This window comes from Falco biarmicus, chromosome 6, assembly GCF_023638135.1.
Source record: "Falco biarmicus isolate bFalBia1 chromosome 6, bFalBia1.pri, whole genome shotgun sequence".
Lineage (NCBI taxonomy): Eukaryota > Metazoa > Chordata > Aves > Falconiformes > Falconidae > Falco > Falco biarmicus.
This window is the reverse complement of record NC_079293.1, coordinates 55,740,644-55,755,515: the sequence shown is the minus strand read 5'-3', so window position 1 is coordinate 55,755,515 and position 14,872 is coordinate 55,740,644. Positions and strand designations below refer to the sequence as shown.

Here is a 14,872-nt window from a genome sequence, read left to right as displayed (position 1 = left end):
TTTCCTGAGCAGGGACTAAGAGGATCAGCTGTCAGTATTTCAAGCCTTGATGGTACTCTCATTGAAGTGCATGAAAGTCTTGCTACCGCTACCACACTAGCATGAAGTTTCTCTAGCCTTTTTGAGTCTCCTCTCCGTTATCAGGACTTAGATGCCACCTTGCCTTCTGCATCTCACAAGCTGATGTTCTGAGATGTCAGTATTTTAGCCATGGAACTGATGTTTCCTTTCCAATAAGGGTAACAGGGACCAGGGCAGGGCTAGTGGTGCACTCAGACCACTCCCTATCAAGCCAGGCATGAAACCTAAGTTTGCTTCAAGACATCAGAACCCAGAGTGCGCTGAAAACTGGACAAGAACTGCACTGAGGTCTTTCACTTTGGAGAAGGGAGAAGCAAGAAAACATGATTCCTCTGTCAGCTGTTGTGAAAGAATAATAATGGCATGCCATCCACCTTGCAAAAGGCTTGCCAAAAGGTACAGCTCTAAAACTGTATAAACAATTTGGATTAAGAAACATTAAACACATTCACACCTGCTTTCAAGCTCTGAATCTGTAGCTCTGCAAAATGTCATCTATTTGAAGAAAAGCAGATATTTTTCTTCCAGTAAACACCTGTTTGGAAATGATAAACTTATTTTTCTGCCGTCTCCTTTACCCATTTATCTTCCTATTATATAGGAATGTGTATCTATCTATCTATTTATATCTATACACACACATCACTGATGACCACCACACAATAGCCATAAGTAATGATATTAAGTTATACCCTCCTTTGCCTTCTCTCCTTGTCTGTAAGATGAAGGTTTTTCAAATAATTCTACATAAGATAGTTGAACTTGAGAATACAAACACATTGAAAACCAACAACGATCTGCTACTAAGTATTGAGAACTGAAAAATGTATTATTCTGCTTTACTGTTAAATACAAGAGACTTTCAGTTTCATTAAAAAGCAGTCAAACTCAAAAAGTGAATGAAAGAGAAATCCTTGTTTCAATTACTTACGTGATTTGGAGACCAATGAGAAACAATCCACTGGACAAGCGTATTTGAAGTGAGATTTGATTTGATGAGATATTCAGTAAAAAGCAAAGTATTACAGACTTGATTTGAATCAATCTGTAATTTAGAACTCCCAAAGACTAGGAAAAACAGAGTAATTCATTCAAACATTCAGATGAGGAAATTACCAGGTGCTTCTTTAGAAAAGAGTGGACAGGGTAGGAAATCAACCAGGTATTTAACAGTATAAACACATGTTAATATTTGATGTGCACTTCAAATATAACGTTGTGATCCCAGCAACATATTCCAATTCAAGTAATATTTCTGAAGTCAAGGGAGTTGTCTCTATAAATAAAGGTACTTGATCATTTGTTAGGTTCTGTATTGTTATAATGCAAAGCCACTGGGATTGGAAACTGTATTAAACTTTTGTAAAGTATATTTAATGGAATGTAGAATTTTCCTGCTGAAGTTCCTGCAAAATGCGTGGAAAGTGCTAGACAGTATTCCATAACCATTCTTATGTACACACATCTGCAATAAGCCTAGCTACCGCACAGTGAAAGTGCAGTTTTGAGGGAACCTGAGAAAACAATAAGGGCAGAGATAATAAATAAAATATTTTATATTTTTTATATTTTCATAAAATAAAATATTAAAGGAATATGTTATTTAAGCTTAGAAACCAAAGGGAAGGTATATGGGTATATCAGTAAGGTGGCGGCAGCTGAATTGTTATAAATGCATTATATATTGATAAAGTTCACTTAGGGAATTTGGTGCATCCATGCTGAGTACTTGCAGTTAACTTCAATTGATACAAAAATGTGTGCAGGCCAGCCTATTGGAAAACAGATCAATAGTTAAGTTCAATTTACCTTCAGTGGTTTTTTTCTATAGGTTTTGCAAAGGATAAACTCTGCCTTGCTAATTTGAGATGAAAAGTGTTAGCTGATAATCTAAGTTAAGAAAAGCATCAGTCTTGTTCTGTAATGTGGACAAAATTTTGTTCTACCTTCCCTCCATCTGATAAATCCTCCTGCAACGAGTAAACCAAAATTTACTAAAAGTCATAGCTACAAAATCACAGAGTGGTTGATATTGGAAGTGACCTCCGGAGGTCATCTGGTCCAACCCCCCTTAAGCAGGGCCACCTAGAGCCAGTTGCCCAAGACAATGGCTTTTGTGTATCTCCAAGGATGGAGGCTCCACAGCCTCCCTGGGCAACCTGTGCCAGTGCTCCGTGACCCTCACAGCAAAAAAGTGTTTCCTGATGTTCAGGGGGACCCCTGTGTTTCAGTTCGTGCCCATTGCTTCTGCTCCTGTCACTGGGCACCGCTGAAAAGGGGCACTGCAATCAATATACATTTTGCAGTAGCTCTCAATGTTGACACACTACAGTGAAGTCAGAATATCTTTCCTTCAGAAGACCAAGCTGAATGCTATAGAGGTCCTAAATCCAAATAAATTCATCTATGTGGAGACTGTAAAGCAGCAAACAAAGTTTAAATTCAGGCCCTACCTTGTTTCACAACAGCTTTTCTATGCACATGTCCTGAGACGAGATTCTTGGTGAGCTATTTTCATGTTAGGGAGAGAAGAGTTCAGATTTCTCCACAGGCCATCAAACCAGAGCTGTTTAAAGGAGTTCAGTGTTTTAAATGTCTTCCAGACTGTCTTTCACCAAAAGGCTATCCTAATTCCAGAATTCACAGGTCTGTAGAGTTCATATGCATCATTACAAGACTAAAGGCAGGTACTTGGCCAGTACTTCTAACATTCCTTTTCAACACATCATGGGACTGAAAAAGACATCTGTAAACAATGGCTTTGTTATTTTTTTCTAAAATGTTTATCAAAAACATTGGTTCTAACAGCAGGTTGAAATTGGAATGGCATAGGTATTGGAGACTCAATAAGGCTGAGGGTCATGGCACATCAAACTTCTGTTGTCTGTGGCATTACGCTGTACTGACTGCTGATCCGCTCTTCTGTAGAGCTTGTGCTCCCGTGAATTCCTTTTCTGCACAGCATAGCAATTTCTTATCTAAAATTTGCACTGAGAATGCCATGGGAGGCTCACTGCCCTTAAATAAATGAGTTCCTGTATTTACATAGTAATTTTTCCTCCGATGTACTTTCAAAACGCTTCATAAAATTGGGATATTTCCTATACCAGCAAACACCTAACCACCCTCATTGTTCCCTATTGTGCAACAGATGGCTGCTCTGAATAACTGAGGGCAAACATCATTCTGCTGTGCCTGATGCCATTGCTATTGTAATGTTTACATGTTTAGCACCTGCATTTTTGAGCATTGCCTTTTCATTGTATTTTATTCCAACCCTCTAATTAATAGTACGTGTCAAGAACTTATACTTGGACTAACCAACTCCCACATTTTGATAATGAAAGGTCATTACTCCACCTGGTCCTCAGCCAGTATGCCTGAACCCTTCCTCTGTCATGACACTGCATGTGCTAAGGTAGGGGGACAAAAGCCCCAGCAGCAACCATGAAAGTATACTGATGAAAGTATACTACCATGTTCTGCCATCCATGACATACGCTGACTCTAGAGTATCATGGTCTAACCTTACAGGGGAAGACACCAAATTAGGAAACAATCTGAAATGTGCCTGGTCAGTATGCCTGACATTGATCTCAGCATTGTCAAGTGCTTTTAAAGACATCACATCAAAACTAACGGGATTTTAGTTGAATTAAACTGGTTACCAGCAAAGTTAGTAACAGAATAGATTTTAAAATTATTGGAAATCAAAGTATGTTCCCCCCCTAAAGATATGGATTATAAACTTCCCTTGATGGAAGAAACTCTATAGGAATAGTAAGATGCTTCAGATCCCATGGTAAATAAACTGTAGAAATGAAACACAGCTGATGACCAAAGGAAAAATGGAGGCTGTCGTGTCTCAGTCAGCAGTGTGCAGCCATGCTTTTTAACAGCTCTGGTGAGGAGTGCTGTGACAGCTAGAAACTGTACAGGGAATTTAAATAATAACAATAAAAAGGTAAATATTCATGCTGGAATGTAACTGGGAGACCAAGATTACTGTACAGGGAATTTAAATAATAATAATAAAAAGGTAAATATTCATGCTGGAATGTAACTGGGAGACCAAGATTAACATCAGTAGTTTTCTTGGGATGCAAAATATACCAGAAAGAGAATGTCATTATCCTGTGCATTAACATGATGACTTTTACTGGCAGATAAAATGAAAGTAAGTACGAGGCAGTACCTCCCTCTGCCATCCGGTGCACCAAATTCACACTGAAGTCCATGAGAATTTGAGTGCAGATGGGTACATAACAAACTGTCTGGTTATGTATAAATAACCATAACAAAGCTGCTCTCCTCGGGAAGATATTATCCAGGTTTGGTCAAGCTGTGAAGAAAAAAGATACTTTCAGAAGAGACAGTAAAATAAACAAACAGATACTGACAGAGTTCCTTGTGCTTCATTTTGACACAAAGAATGAATGGATATTTTGGCAAATTTCATTAACAGAGGCTCCAGCCAGCCTGCTGTGTGCTCGCCTGCAGATGTGCTGAAGCAATTAGCAATATGCTAAGGTAGTCAAGCTCATTCTTGAAGAGCATTTTGTTCCAGAGTGTTTCTTTAAATGTTTTGAAAATTGCTTAAATACATCTTTTAAAAAAAAGTTCTTCTAAAGCATTTTTCTCCTAGGATCAGGTTAATATGTTTTGATATGATCCCATTCCATCTTTAGCACTTCAGTGAAGGCATCACTACTTCTCTGAAAATAATTCCACTTTACTTAGGATTTTGATATAATAAATCCTGGGAGACATATGGAAATAATGAATAATGGCCTCCGCTTCATCAAGCTTCTATGTTAATTACCATTTAAGCAAATCTAATATTCATAAATAACTATTCAGTTAAACCCCATTCATAAATGCGATTTGAGACAATACTGTGATAAAATTTGCTGAATGGTAGATTGATAAGATTGTTACATAATTATTAATAATGGAAATGTAAAACATTAATTAATGGCTCTACTGTTATTTTTCTTGCCCTCTTAAGCATCTCATGCCAATAATTTACTGGAAATAGGCAACAGAATACATGCTCCTAAGTCATCCCTAGCAGGCACTGACAATTCTTTAAGCAGGACAGAGCCCATTAAAATAGATAAAATACTTCAATGGTATCTTTGTATAGAGGTTTGTCTTATCCCCCAGTTTTTCCTTTTACATTTTAGGATAGTAGCTACCTCCACGGTCTCTTCTAAGACAATTTCCTCATATAAACTATACTGAGAATCTGCTGTGTTCTGGGTTACTGGTTCAGAAAGGGGAAGTGTTGTTTATAGGCTTCTCACTCATGACTACAAAAATGATAGACAGGAGAAAGTACTTTTAAAATGAGCTAAAAATTTCAAGGGTTTCTTTCCACTTAATTATTTTAGCTAGGGATATCTTTCAGTTTGATTTATGTTAATGTATAATCCTCTAAAAGTAATGTACCTCCCAGTACGTCTTACTAGATTCTCATGGGAAAACTTAAATCCCTAAGCATTGCAAAAATTCTGTGCAAGGAGGGAAACCTGAATGCAATGGATATTTTCAAGCAGTAATTACTATATATATATATAGTATGTATGTATGTATTAAAAATCCACTCTTTATAAGTACAAGTTCCATACCAGAAAAAAAACAATAAAACATTTTCCAAAGAGCTGTGAAATAAAAGTAAGTTATCACAACATATTACCATGCATGTCTTGATAGGGCATGCAAGTACAGAAATATCTCTCATGTAGATCCAAATGAAGAAGGCATGAAGTCACTGTCTTCTTACCTTCAGACCTTAGAATATTTCTCCACTGTTTCAGAGCACCTCCTGAGGAGGAAAAGTGAAATATTTGAAGACATTACTGCTGAGCTAAACTGAACTCTGAAAATTAAAAAATAGTAATTTTTATCTAGTACTCGTATTTTAGTAAAACTCTAATATGAATTAAGGCTCCGATCTTACTGTTTTTATAGCATGAAGACCCCATAATCATCACTGAGTCAGTTCAGCAGGACATTGAGAACACTGTCCAACAGCAATATATGAGTTATTCAGTTGCATTATTCATGTTTAAAGTTAAATATGTCTTGAAATGTTTTACTTTATAGTGGCAGAACACTCTGCATCTTGAGGAGGCTCAAGCTACACTTCAGTAAGAGAAATACTTGGGGTACTGAATTTAAAGGGAGTATTGCTGTTGATTTCAGAAGAAATGGGATAATTCCCTTAATTCTATTGTATTAACTCTTAGTTTTACCCTATTCCCTCAATTTTAATCAAAGAACATTGCTCTCTGACTCCATACTCGAGCTTTTAACACCACTGAAATGTAAAAACTGAAAACAGAGCAATCCCTCTTCTTGAAAAATCTGCCTCAAGATTTAAGCAGCTAACTGTCAGTCCCTTCTTAAATCTTCACTGTAATTAAAAAAAGAGTGGTGGCTAAAACTGGACAACGAGAGGATTGCTGAGATAAAATCTACAGGGATTAATCTTTTGTACAGGGTTAAGTCCTTGACCTATACAGGTAACATAGACTATAGATTTCTGTTGTGTTGGAACCACAATGTTGGATTACAAATACCATTTTCATAACTATTCTCATAGTAAATATTAAGTTCCTGATGTCATCAATTAGTCTGCTTTAATTGCGAGATTTGGTAGTCTTTGTTACAGAACTATTCAGCATTTGCCTTTCAGAAACAAGCATAAAATGTAACCGAACAACAAATCACGATCTGTTTTTCATAAAGCTCAGAAATGATGACTGGCGTTTTACAGTACATTTCCATGAAGATCTTATACTTAAGATTTTGTGCAACTTCTTAAACTATTTGAATAAAAGCCAGCTTGTCTAGACTCTCAGTGGGACTCAGTTATTCAGGGGACTTGCATAATCACATCACGCAGGAAGACCCTCATGACATCAGACTAGATTTAATTCAAACACACTTTTTCCCTCTAGAATACATTCCAGCACTCCACTGTTATGTGGCATCCTAAAAACCCATTGTGACAAACTTTATTAAGCATCGCGGAAATCTATAGGGATGACTTTGTGCCAATTTTCTATGCTGAAGATGTTTTAGCTATTTTCCCTGGAAAGTCAATATTTTTCTGAAGTATTTCCTATAATTTAAGCATTAAGATCTAGCTCTTTAATCAAGTATAGGCAGTAATGGCACATGATGATGGTGGATAAAATGATAAAGGCTATGGGAGAGGTGTACTTAATCTTTGAGGCACCTGTCACTTTGTAAAATTCATGCTGAATTAAAACATGCATATCTGGTCACATCACAGGAGGCCTTTAACACTCAAGCTTTCTTAATGAAGTAAGCTATTGTTCAGTTCTAGTTTCTTTTTTGTCCAGAAACAATAATATTTAGGAACCTCATTGGTAGTACTTGGAGGTAATTAATTACATGTTTTACACAGTAAGACTGAATTTACTACATAGAAATGGCTTTTTTTTCTACGTAAGTGGGCAACAGAAGCAATATTTGATACTTCCCTTAATGATGCATTGCAGCAGATATCCAATACCTATTGAAATGAGTCACCTATTCACTCTTCCTAGTGCTCCAAAGTTTTTTCCCACAATGACAGTGAGAAGAATTTGAGATGGCATGGAATGGCATGAAGTCTGAACTCATCACCACAACTGAAATGATCACAGATAATTACAATATGACATATAAAATACTTCAGTGACACTGTTTGAAACTATGAAGAAATTATATTTTCTCCATTACTTACTTTTTCATTCAGAAGAACAACAATACTTTTCTCAAAGATAGTTCTGCTTCACTTGTTCCTAATTTCCTATAAGTCCCCAGTGGAATTTTATACAGAGATAGTATGACTGCTGCTCACAACAGCACTTGCATGGGAAGCTTGTTACAAAACTAGCACATTAAATCACGCAGTATGTTGCTTTTTGTTATCTTTCCAGAAATATATGATGAAAAGATTGCAGTTCTTTAAGCCATCTTCTCTTTTGCTGGCACTACTGCTGGCATTTCAAATGCAGAGACAAGTCCTTATGCAAACAAAGAAATAAGCTACCTGTGGTCCCAGCATCCTACCCACCTGTCTTGAAACAGCCCAAACAGAAGAGTCGTGATTTTTGATTCATGATGAAGTATCAGGAAACCTTACATGCAGAGAAGAAAAAGTGTCTGCTGCAAACAACCCAGTAATCTGACAAAAGATTACAATTTTTATATATTTGTTCATTTCAAAAAATTACTCCACAAGCACTCTACTTATTGAGGGCTTCTGCTACAAATGACATAAAACCTACGTATTACTCTCCATCTTTCAAGACAGTGCTGCTATTTAAAGATGCCAATTCAAGAAAGTCTTCCCGATATAGGCCAAGGCTCTTAAGCTGAACTGACTTAAATAGCAAACTGAAAAGAAAAAAAACATACCTTTCTGGAAGAATTTTTTCTTCACTAACCTGCACATTAAACAGGAGTTCCAATTCGTACATATTTAACTTCCTTTACTTTATTCAGTGTATTGTTCAGACTCTCTTCACCTACATATGCATAATAAATAACTTCTAGTTGAGGATTTCTGTGGTTTTTATTAGATACCAATATTATACATTCCAAGTTATTAGTAATATAAAATAATACTTTCTTCAAACATTACAAATAAAGGCATAATAAAATTTTGTTATGCCAGTGGAACACATTTAAGAAAGCCTGATTTCTTAAACCACTTCAAGACAGATTAAAACCTACTAAACTCAAAGACTTGTTTCATACTTTGGTTGTCAACAAAAGAATAGATATTCCAGTAATAAAAAAAGCCATATATACTCTCAGTGCTGAGCAGAGAGAAAAAGTTGACTTTCTATTTACAGAAAATACCAAAATATGATTTTCAAAGGTTTATTTTTAATACATACACATTTTCATCATACTTGGAGAGCTGGGTGTCTATTCTTTTTTAAAAAGTTAGACTGTAGGAAAGTTTGAAAGGATAAAGTTAAATCAGCATTTTAAGTATTGTTGAAAGCTCACAAATTATTTGGAACCAGACATTTCTATCTGTATTCTCACTAGCTTCAGAAACTGTTCAAGGTAAAGCTCAAGCCAATAAATGGTAAAACACACAGTATTCCATGCTGTTTAACTATTGTTAAGATAAGTAGTGACACATGCCAGGATCCTTTTATATGACTCTGACATTTTCTTGGCCCTGTGTTTCTTAGCTTACATTGCTGTTACCAAATATTTGCACCATAATTCTGCTGAACTGGATCTCACCGATTTCCCTTGGTGGCATACACATGCAACCCAAAAAGATGCTTACATGAAAAGCTTCCAGCTGAGTAAAGATGCTGTGTAACAGGTGAGTGCCAGGAGTTGAACTGGTCAGCCTGAGAGTCAGTGGTTTCATCATTGCAGCAGTCTAGCCACTTTTAAGATTTTTCTAGGCAATATAGAAAGGAGTTTCACATTGGTGGTGCAAGGAGACCAGTGAAGTAGCTTTACTGGTACTTAGATGAGTTCCTGGTAGGATTAGTGTGCAAGGCACCACAGAAAAAAGATTTAATTGCTTGTTAACCACCTTGGCAGTTGGATAGCGGATGCTGGCATACATAAACTGACTTTCTATATCAGTACAGTGTGGAATAAGAAAAGGAGGTAAAGACACGTCTTCCAGACCTCTGATGGTGAGGAAAGGTGACTTTTGTTTGAAAAGACAGACAGTGGGAGGCAGCGATAGAGTCACAAGTTAAAACAACAGCCTTTGTAGCACCATTCCTCTCTAATAATAGTTTCACTGTCTCAGTTCAAGGGAAAATACAGTAGAGCATGCAAGGCCATTTTGTGTGCTCTAAAAGTATATTATAGAAATATCTACACTGTTAACTCCATTTCCTGCTGTAAAACATCAGGATGACTAGGTCTTTTATGACTGAATTGTACCTCATGATTACACATAACAGGCTTGTGATTTAATATTTAGAAACTATTTAGGTCTTTGCTTAAACATTTTCCCATATGCAGATTAAAGATTTTAGATTTTGTATTTCTAAGGGCAGAAACCAGCCATTAAGCCAGAGATCTAGGCATATTTTGCAGTTACATGTTTATTATTTATTGCCTAACACATCATTTATTGTCATGAAGGAACTCTTGATACCCTTATTCACTGATTAAGGAGACTCACTGATTACACTGTAAAAAAAATGAGTATGAACAAATCAGTATGAACAAATGATGGATTGAAGATTTATTTTATGTCTTAATCAGAATTAAAGGGCTAACAGATTTAGGCTAATTTTTTAGTTTAATATGATGTGGAAGGTGAGCTATGTAAGATAATTGTATCATTCACTGTACTATTTACATTGTCTTAGCAAAACCTAAAAACTTATAGTGTGGTTTATTTTCACTGTAATGGTCCAGATTTGACTAAGCTCTTCACCTCTAGTGGGGATCCTTGCAACCTTCAATTTCATTCATGTTCCAAATTCAGGGTATTTCACACTTTTCTCCTTATTGGACAGGACAGTTAAAGTGTCACAAATGCTAGCCAAATTCTAGCCAAAGTCAAAGTAGAAAGGAGTCTGGATCTTAGAAAAAGTTCCTGTCCAAAGGTGAGAACTAAGAAAATGGCCAGCCTTCTCTTTAAACTGCATTAAATTTACAGAAGATATGCTTACAGTTTAATCCACCCACTGCCTTGCTTATTACAGCAAATGAATGACTTTTCATACTATGAACTGAAAGGTGTAGGTGCGAAGGGAAATAACTGTAAGACTGATAACATCCCAAGTTTCAAATGAAAGTATTCCATGCCTTCAAAAGAATTAATAGGAAGGATCTCACTCATGAGGCTAATTACAGATTCTTGCTATAATCTCAGGAGCAACCACCTTCATAATTAATGCATAAAAATGTTTGTTTTACTGGGCATTAGCGATATCAGTGCTGACTTTTAAATCCTAGAATATTGGTCTTGTCATTGGCTGACTCTCCAGAGATGTGCAGATGACAGCGATTTGAAGAGCCTCAAGGCCTTATTCTCTTCTTTCCTTCCTACTGCAGATCAGGAGTAAATTCCTTAAATCAGTGGTCTTAATATCAGCGTAAAACTGTTTTAAGTAGGAAAAGGAGCAAGCACTACCCCTCTTTAAGAATGCACTGACAGAATTTTAGAAGAATCCAGTCGCCACAGGTAAGAAGCAAAGCTGAATGTCATCTGCTTGCAAGACATGTCTCCCAGATGTCTCCTGCTAGGATGGGCAGTTCTTGTACTATGATCCACAGCAATGTCCCACAAAATGTGTTGCCCACAATTGATTGTCACATTTTCCTACATATAACGTATGGGCTGTACATAAAAACAAGAATCCTGTGGGTGGTTCAGTGGCAGTGTGGGTTTTGCACACACAGCAAATGCAAGGGTACATCTATCCTAGGAGATGTTTCTCACCTAGTAGCGCTACTGATATTAGTCCTCCTGCCTATTAACTCTGTCTCCAAAAACCACACTGGCTCTTACTGTCACCTGCCTAGGGTCTTTTTCTGGGGGTGCTGTTTGACAGCATAAATCACCTGAGGATTTATTTTAAATGCCAGCACTTTCAAAAGGATGAAAAGTATCTGAGTAGCATCTTATAGCATGAAAATATGAATAGACAAGAAAGATACGGTGATACTGTACCTGGCCCAGTGTTGCAGGGAAAACAGAGGACACTAGCAAGAACTGAACAAATAATTTTCCTTGCAAATTTAGAAACTCCAGCCTTTCCAGAGAGAGTACAAGAGCAGTGGTGAAATTGGTGCTAGTTCACATCACACCCTTGGCCCACACTTCATCAGCACAGGAGGGTGAAGTTTCTGTATCTCATCCACAGTGACATTTTCCATAAATTCTAGAAAAAAATTTCCAAATTTTTACTTGTAGAGATGTTGCATCTAAAAGGGATTTGGTAGGCATATGTAATCCTTGTATTCATTCCTTCTGTGTCTTACAGAATTTGACATCTCTGAAATACACACCTTCCTGCAGACCTGTCCTCTCACGACCAGACATCAAATACATGTTACGTCATGCACAAAGCAAATTACAGATCCAGTAACATCTGAATGAACAGACAGAAATCTGACACCTGAAAGTGATTTTTCACTCCTTGAATCAAGACAGGCTGAACAGCTGGAAATGCAATGTTTCAAACTTCTAAGGAATGTTACTTTTCTGTTTGATAGTCCAGAGTTGCTGGCATGTATGTCTCCCTGCTGGAATAAGGTGGTAACGGAGGACATATTTAATGTGGAAGCCACTGCAGCCATCAGACAGGAGTATAATCACTATAAAGTGTACACTGAGAACTGACAACCACAAACAAACTGTATGCGCTTAGGATTTGAAGTCCTGTTGCAGGGCGGATGGAAGCTCCTAAGTCTGTGTTGAAGAGAGCACGACCTGAGATAAATCTAGATATGCTTATGACAAGTTCAGCATTCTTCTCATTTTGGCAGATGCATTAAATAGAATTACACTAAGTCACATAAAAGGCAACGGCAACACTCAAGTCCAATAAATTTATGAAAATGAAATAAAATCTGCCACCAACTGAAAATAAGTGCAGGGTTGTTCCACCCCCCCAAAAGATACCTTCGATTTACAGCTGTGGAGAGCTCCTACGCAGGCTGGAGTCTTCCCCTCTCCCAACCCACCTGCGGGGTTACGCGCCTGCCGGGGAGGTGCGAGCAGCAGGGACCGCAGCGCCGCCGACCCGGGCTGGGCACGAGGGGTGGGCGAGCGCCGCGAAACCAGCCCCCAAAATAAGCGGAAAAAGGAAGAGCTGAATCATAAAAGTGTAATTGCATCTGAGGTCGTCGCCCCCCCCCCCCCCCCCCCATTTAGGTGAATCACTGAGCGCTCCCACGGTTCCCGTCCGGCTCTCACACGGGGGAAGGGGGACAGGCACACAGCCCCGCGCCCCGGGGCCCCTGCCGCCCCCTGCCCGCGGGGAACGCTGTCCCCCGGCCGCTGCAACGGCACCGGCACGTCCGCGCTGCCCCCCCCCGGCTCCCCCCGCCGCCCCCGCCGATGACTCCTCCCTCGCGGCCGCGGCCCCTCAGCCCGCCGGGGCGGAACCGGGCGCCCTACAAATCCGCCGCTGCGGCGGAGCTGGGGCAGAGCGGCAGGGGGAGGGGTGCCGGCCGGCTGGTCGGTCCTGGCGGGGTGGGGGGTGCGGCTCCCGGCGGCTCGCCGCCCTTCTGCCCTGGGGCGAGGGGCCGCTTCCCAGGCAGCCAGGCGGGAGGGAGCGAGCGAGCCGCGTCCCGGTGCCGCGGCTGCGCCTGCTCCTTTTCCCGGCCGCCGTCCCGTCCCGCTGCGAGGCCCCGCGTCCCGGCCGCTGCCTCCGGCTAGACCTGCCTAGCGCCCGCCCTCTGGCTGCCGCCTCCGCGGGCGACCGTCGTCCCGGCTGCCGCCTTCCTTCGTCTGCTCTCGGCCGCGTCCCGTGGGGAGCGGCGGGAAATGGGGGGGTCGTTTCCACGGAGACGGGGCCGCGGCCGGGAGGTTTCGGAGTGAAACTTTGCCGCCGGGGCCGCGCGCGGGACTACCGAGCCCCGGCAGCCCCGAGGGGAGCGGGAGGGCCGGGGTTCCCCCCGGGGCGGCGCCGGGCACCTCGCTGAGGAGCCGACAAAGTTTTGCGCCGCGGAGCCGCCGCCCGCCCACGCCCCCCTCGGCGGCTGCCTGGCGGCCGTTCCCCCCTCGCCGCTCTCGGCGGTCCGCGGAGCCCGCTGCTATGGCACCCGCCCGTCGCCGCGGGGCGAGCAGCGGGAGGCCGCCTCCGGCTGGCCGTGCGGCGGGGGGGCGCGCAGCCCCCAGTCGGCGGGCGTCCTCCCCCGGCCGGCAGTGACCGCCCCGGCCCCGCTGCCCGCCCGCTCGCCATGCCTCCCTCCGCCCGCGTCTCGCCGAGGACGGTGCCGGGGAAGGGCGAGGGGAGCCGCCGCCCTGTCGCTCCCTGAGCCAGCCGCCGCCTCACCGGAGAAGCCCCATGTCTTCCGGGCGCCGCGCGGCCCCGCAGCTCGCTGCGCCCTGAGCGCTGCGGCCGCCTCGCACCTCCCCACAGGTAAGTGGCGGGGGTCTGCCCTTCGGCCCCGAACTTCGGCCCGCCCGCAGCCGTTATCCCCCCTCGGGAGCGGAGGAGCCGGGCCGTGGCCGTTCCTGCCGGCGGGGACGGGGGGACGCGCCCATGCCCTCGGCGGCGAGGGGCAGGGTGGGAGCGGGGACGGGTAGGTGGGTTTTTCCCTGCCAGAAACGGACTTTGCGCCGCCCGAGCGGAGCGGGCTGGCGTGCCGGCCGCGCAGCTGCTACACACCCTCTTTTGTCTGCTCGCGGGTCCGAGGCACTTGACGTGCTGCCATCGCCTGCCCCGCGGCGGGGAGCCCTGCCCTGCCCTGCCGAGCGGCTGCCCCCGGGCTTCGCCCCCCTCGCCGCACCAGCCCCGGCACGTTCCCCCTTTGCCTTTATTTTCACGCAAGTTGGGTTTTCCTTAACCTTTGTTTGAGGGAAAAATGGTGGTGAGCTGGTTATCTGGAAGGATGAGAGGCAGATGGGGACGGCGAGAGGGTAGCCCTGTTCCCTTGTGTGCAAAGATAACTCGCTGCTAAATAAATCGCTCCTCAGGTAGACATAAGCTTACTGGTGAGGTAGACTTTGGAACAAAAGTACTGCAACAGCTTGGGTGCACGGTAGATACTCCTCGTATCTTATTAACATAACCATTGTTAGTGATTGTGCTTGAATTCA

The 14,872-nt window shown here is 42.1% G+C and overlaps 1 protein-coding gene across 1 annotated transcript in view; it reads left to right on the top strand.

Annotated features, from left to right (window-relative positions):
- Window positions 1-13,257: 13,257 nt before the first annotated feature.
- TMEM200A (transmembrane protein 200A) overlaps window positions 13,258-14,872 on the top strand; it is a 59,819-nt gene continuing 58,204 nt past the window's right edge. Inside the window, exon 1 of the mRNA XM_056344449.1 lies at window positions 13,258-14,192. The gene's annotated coding sequence lies outside the window, so the exon portion shown is untranslated. The remainder of the gene's footprint in view (window positions 14,193-14,872) is intronic.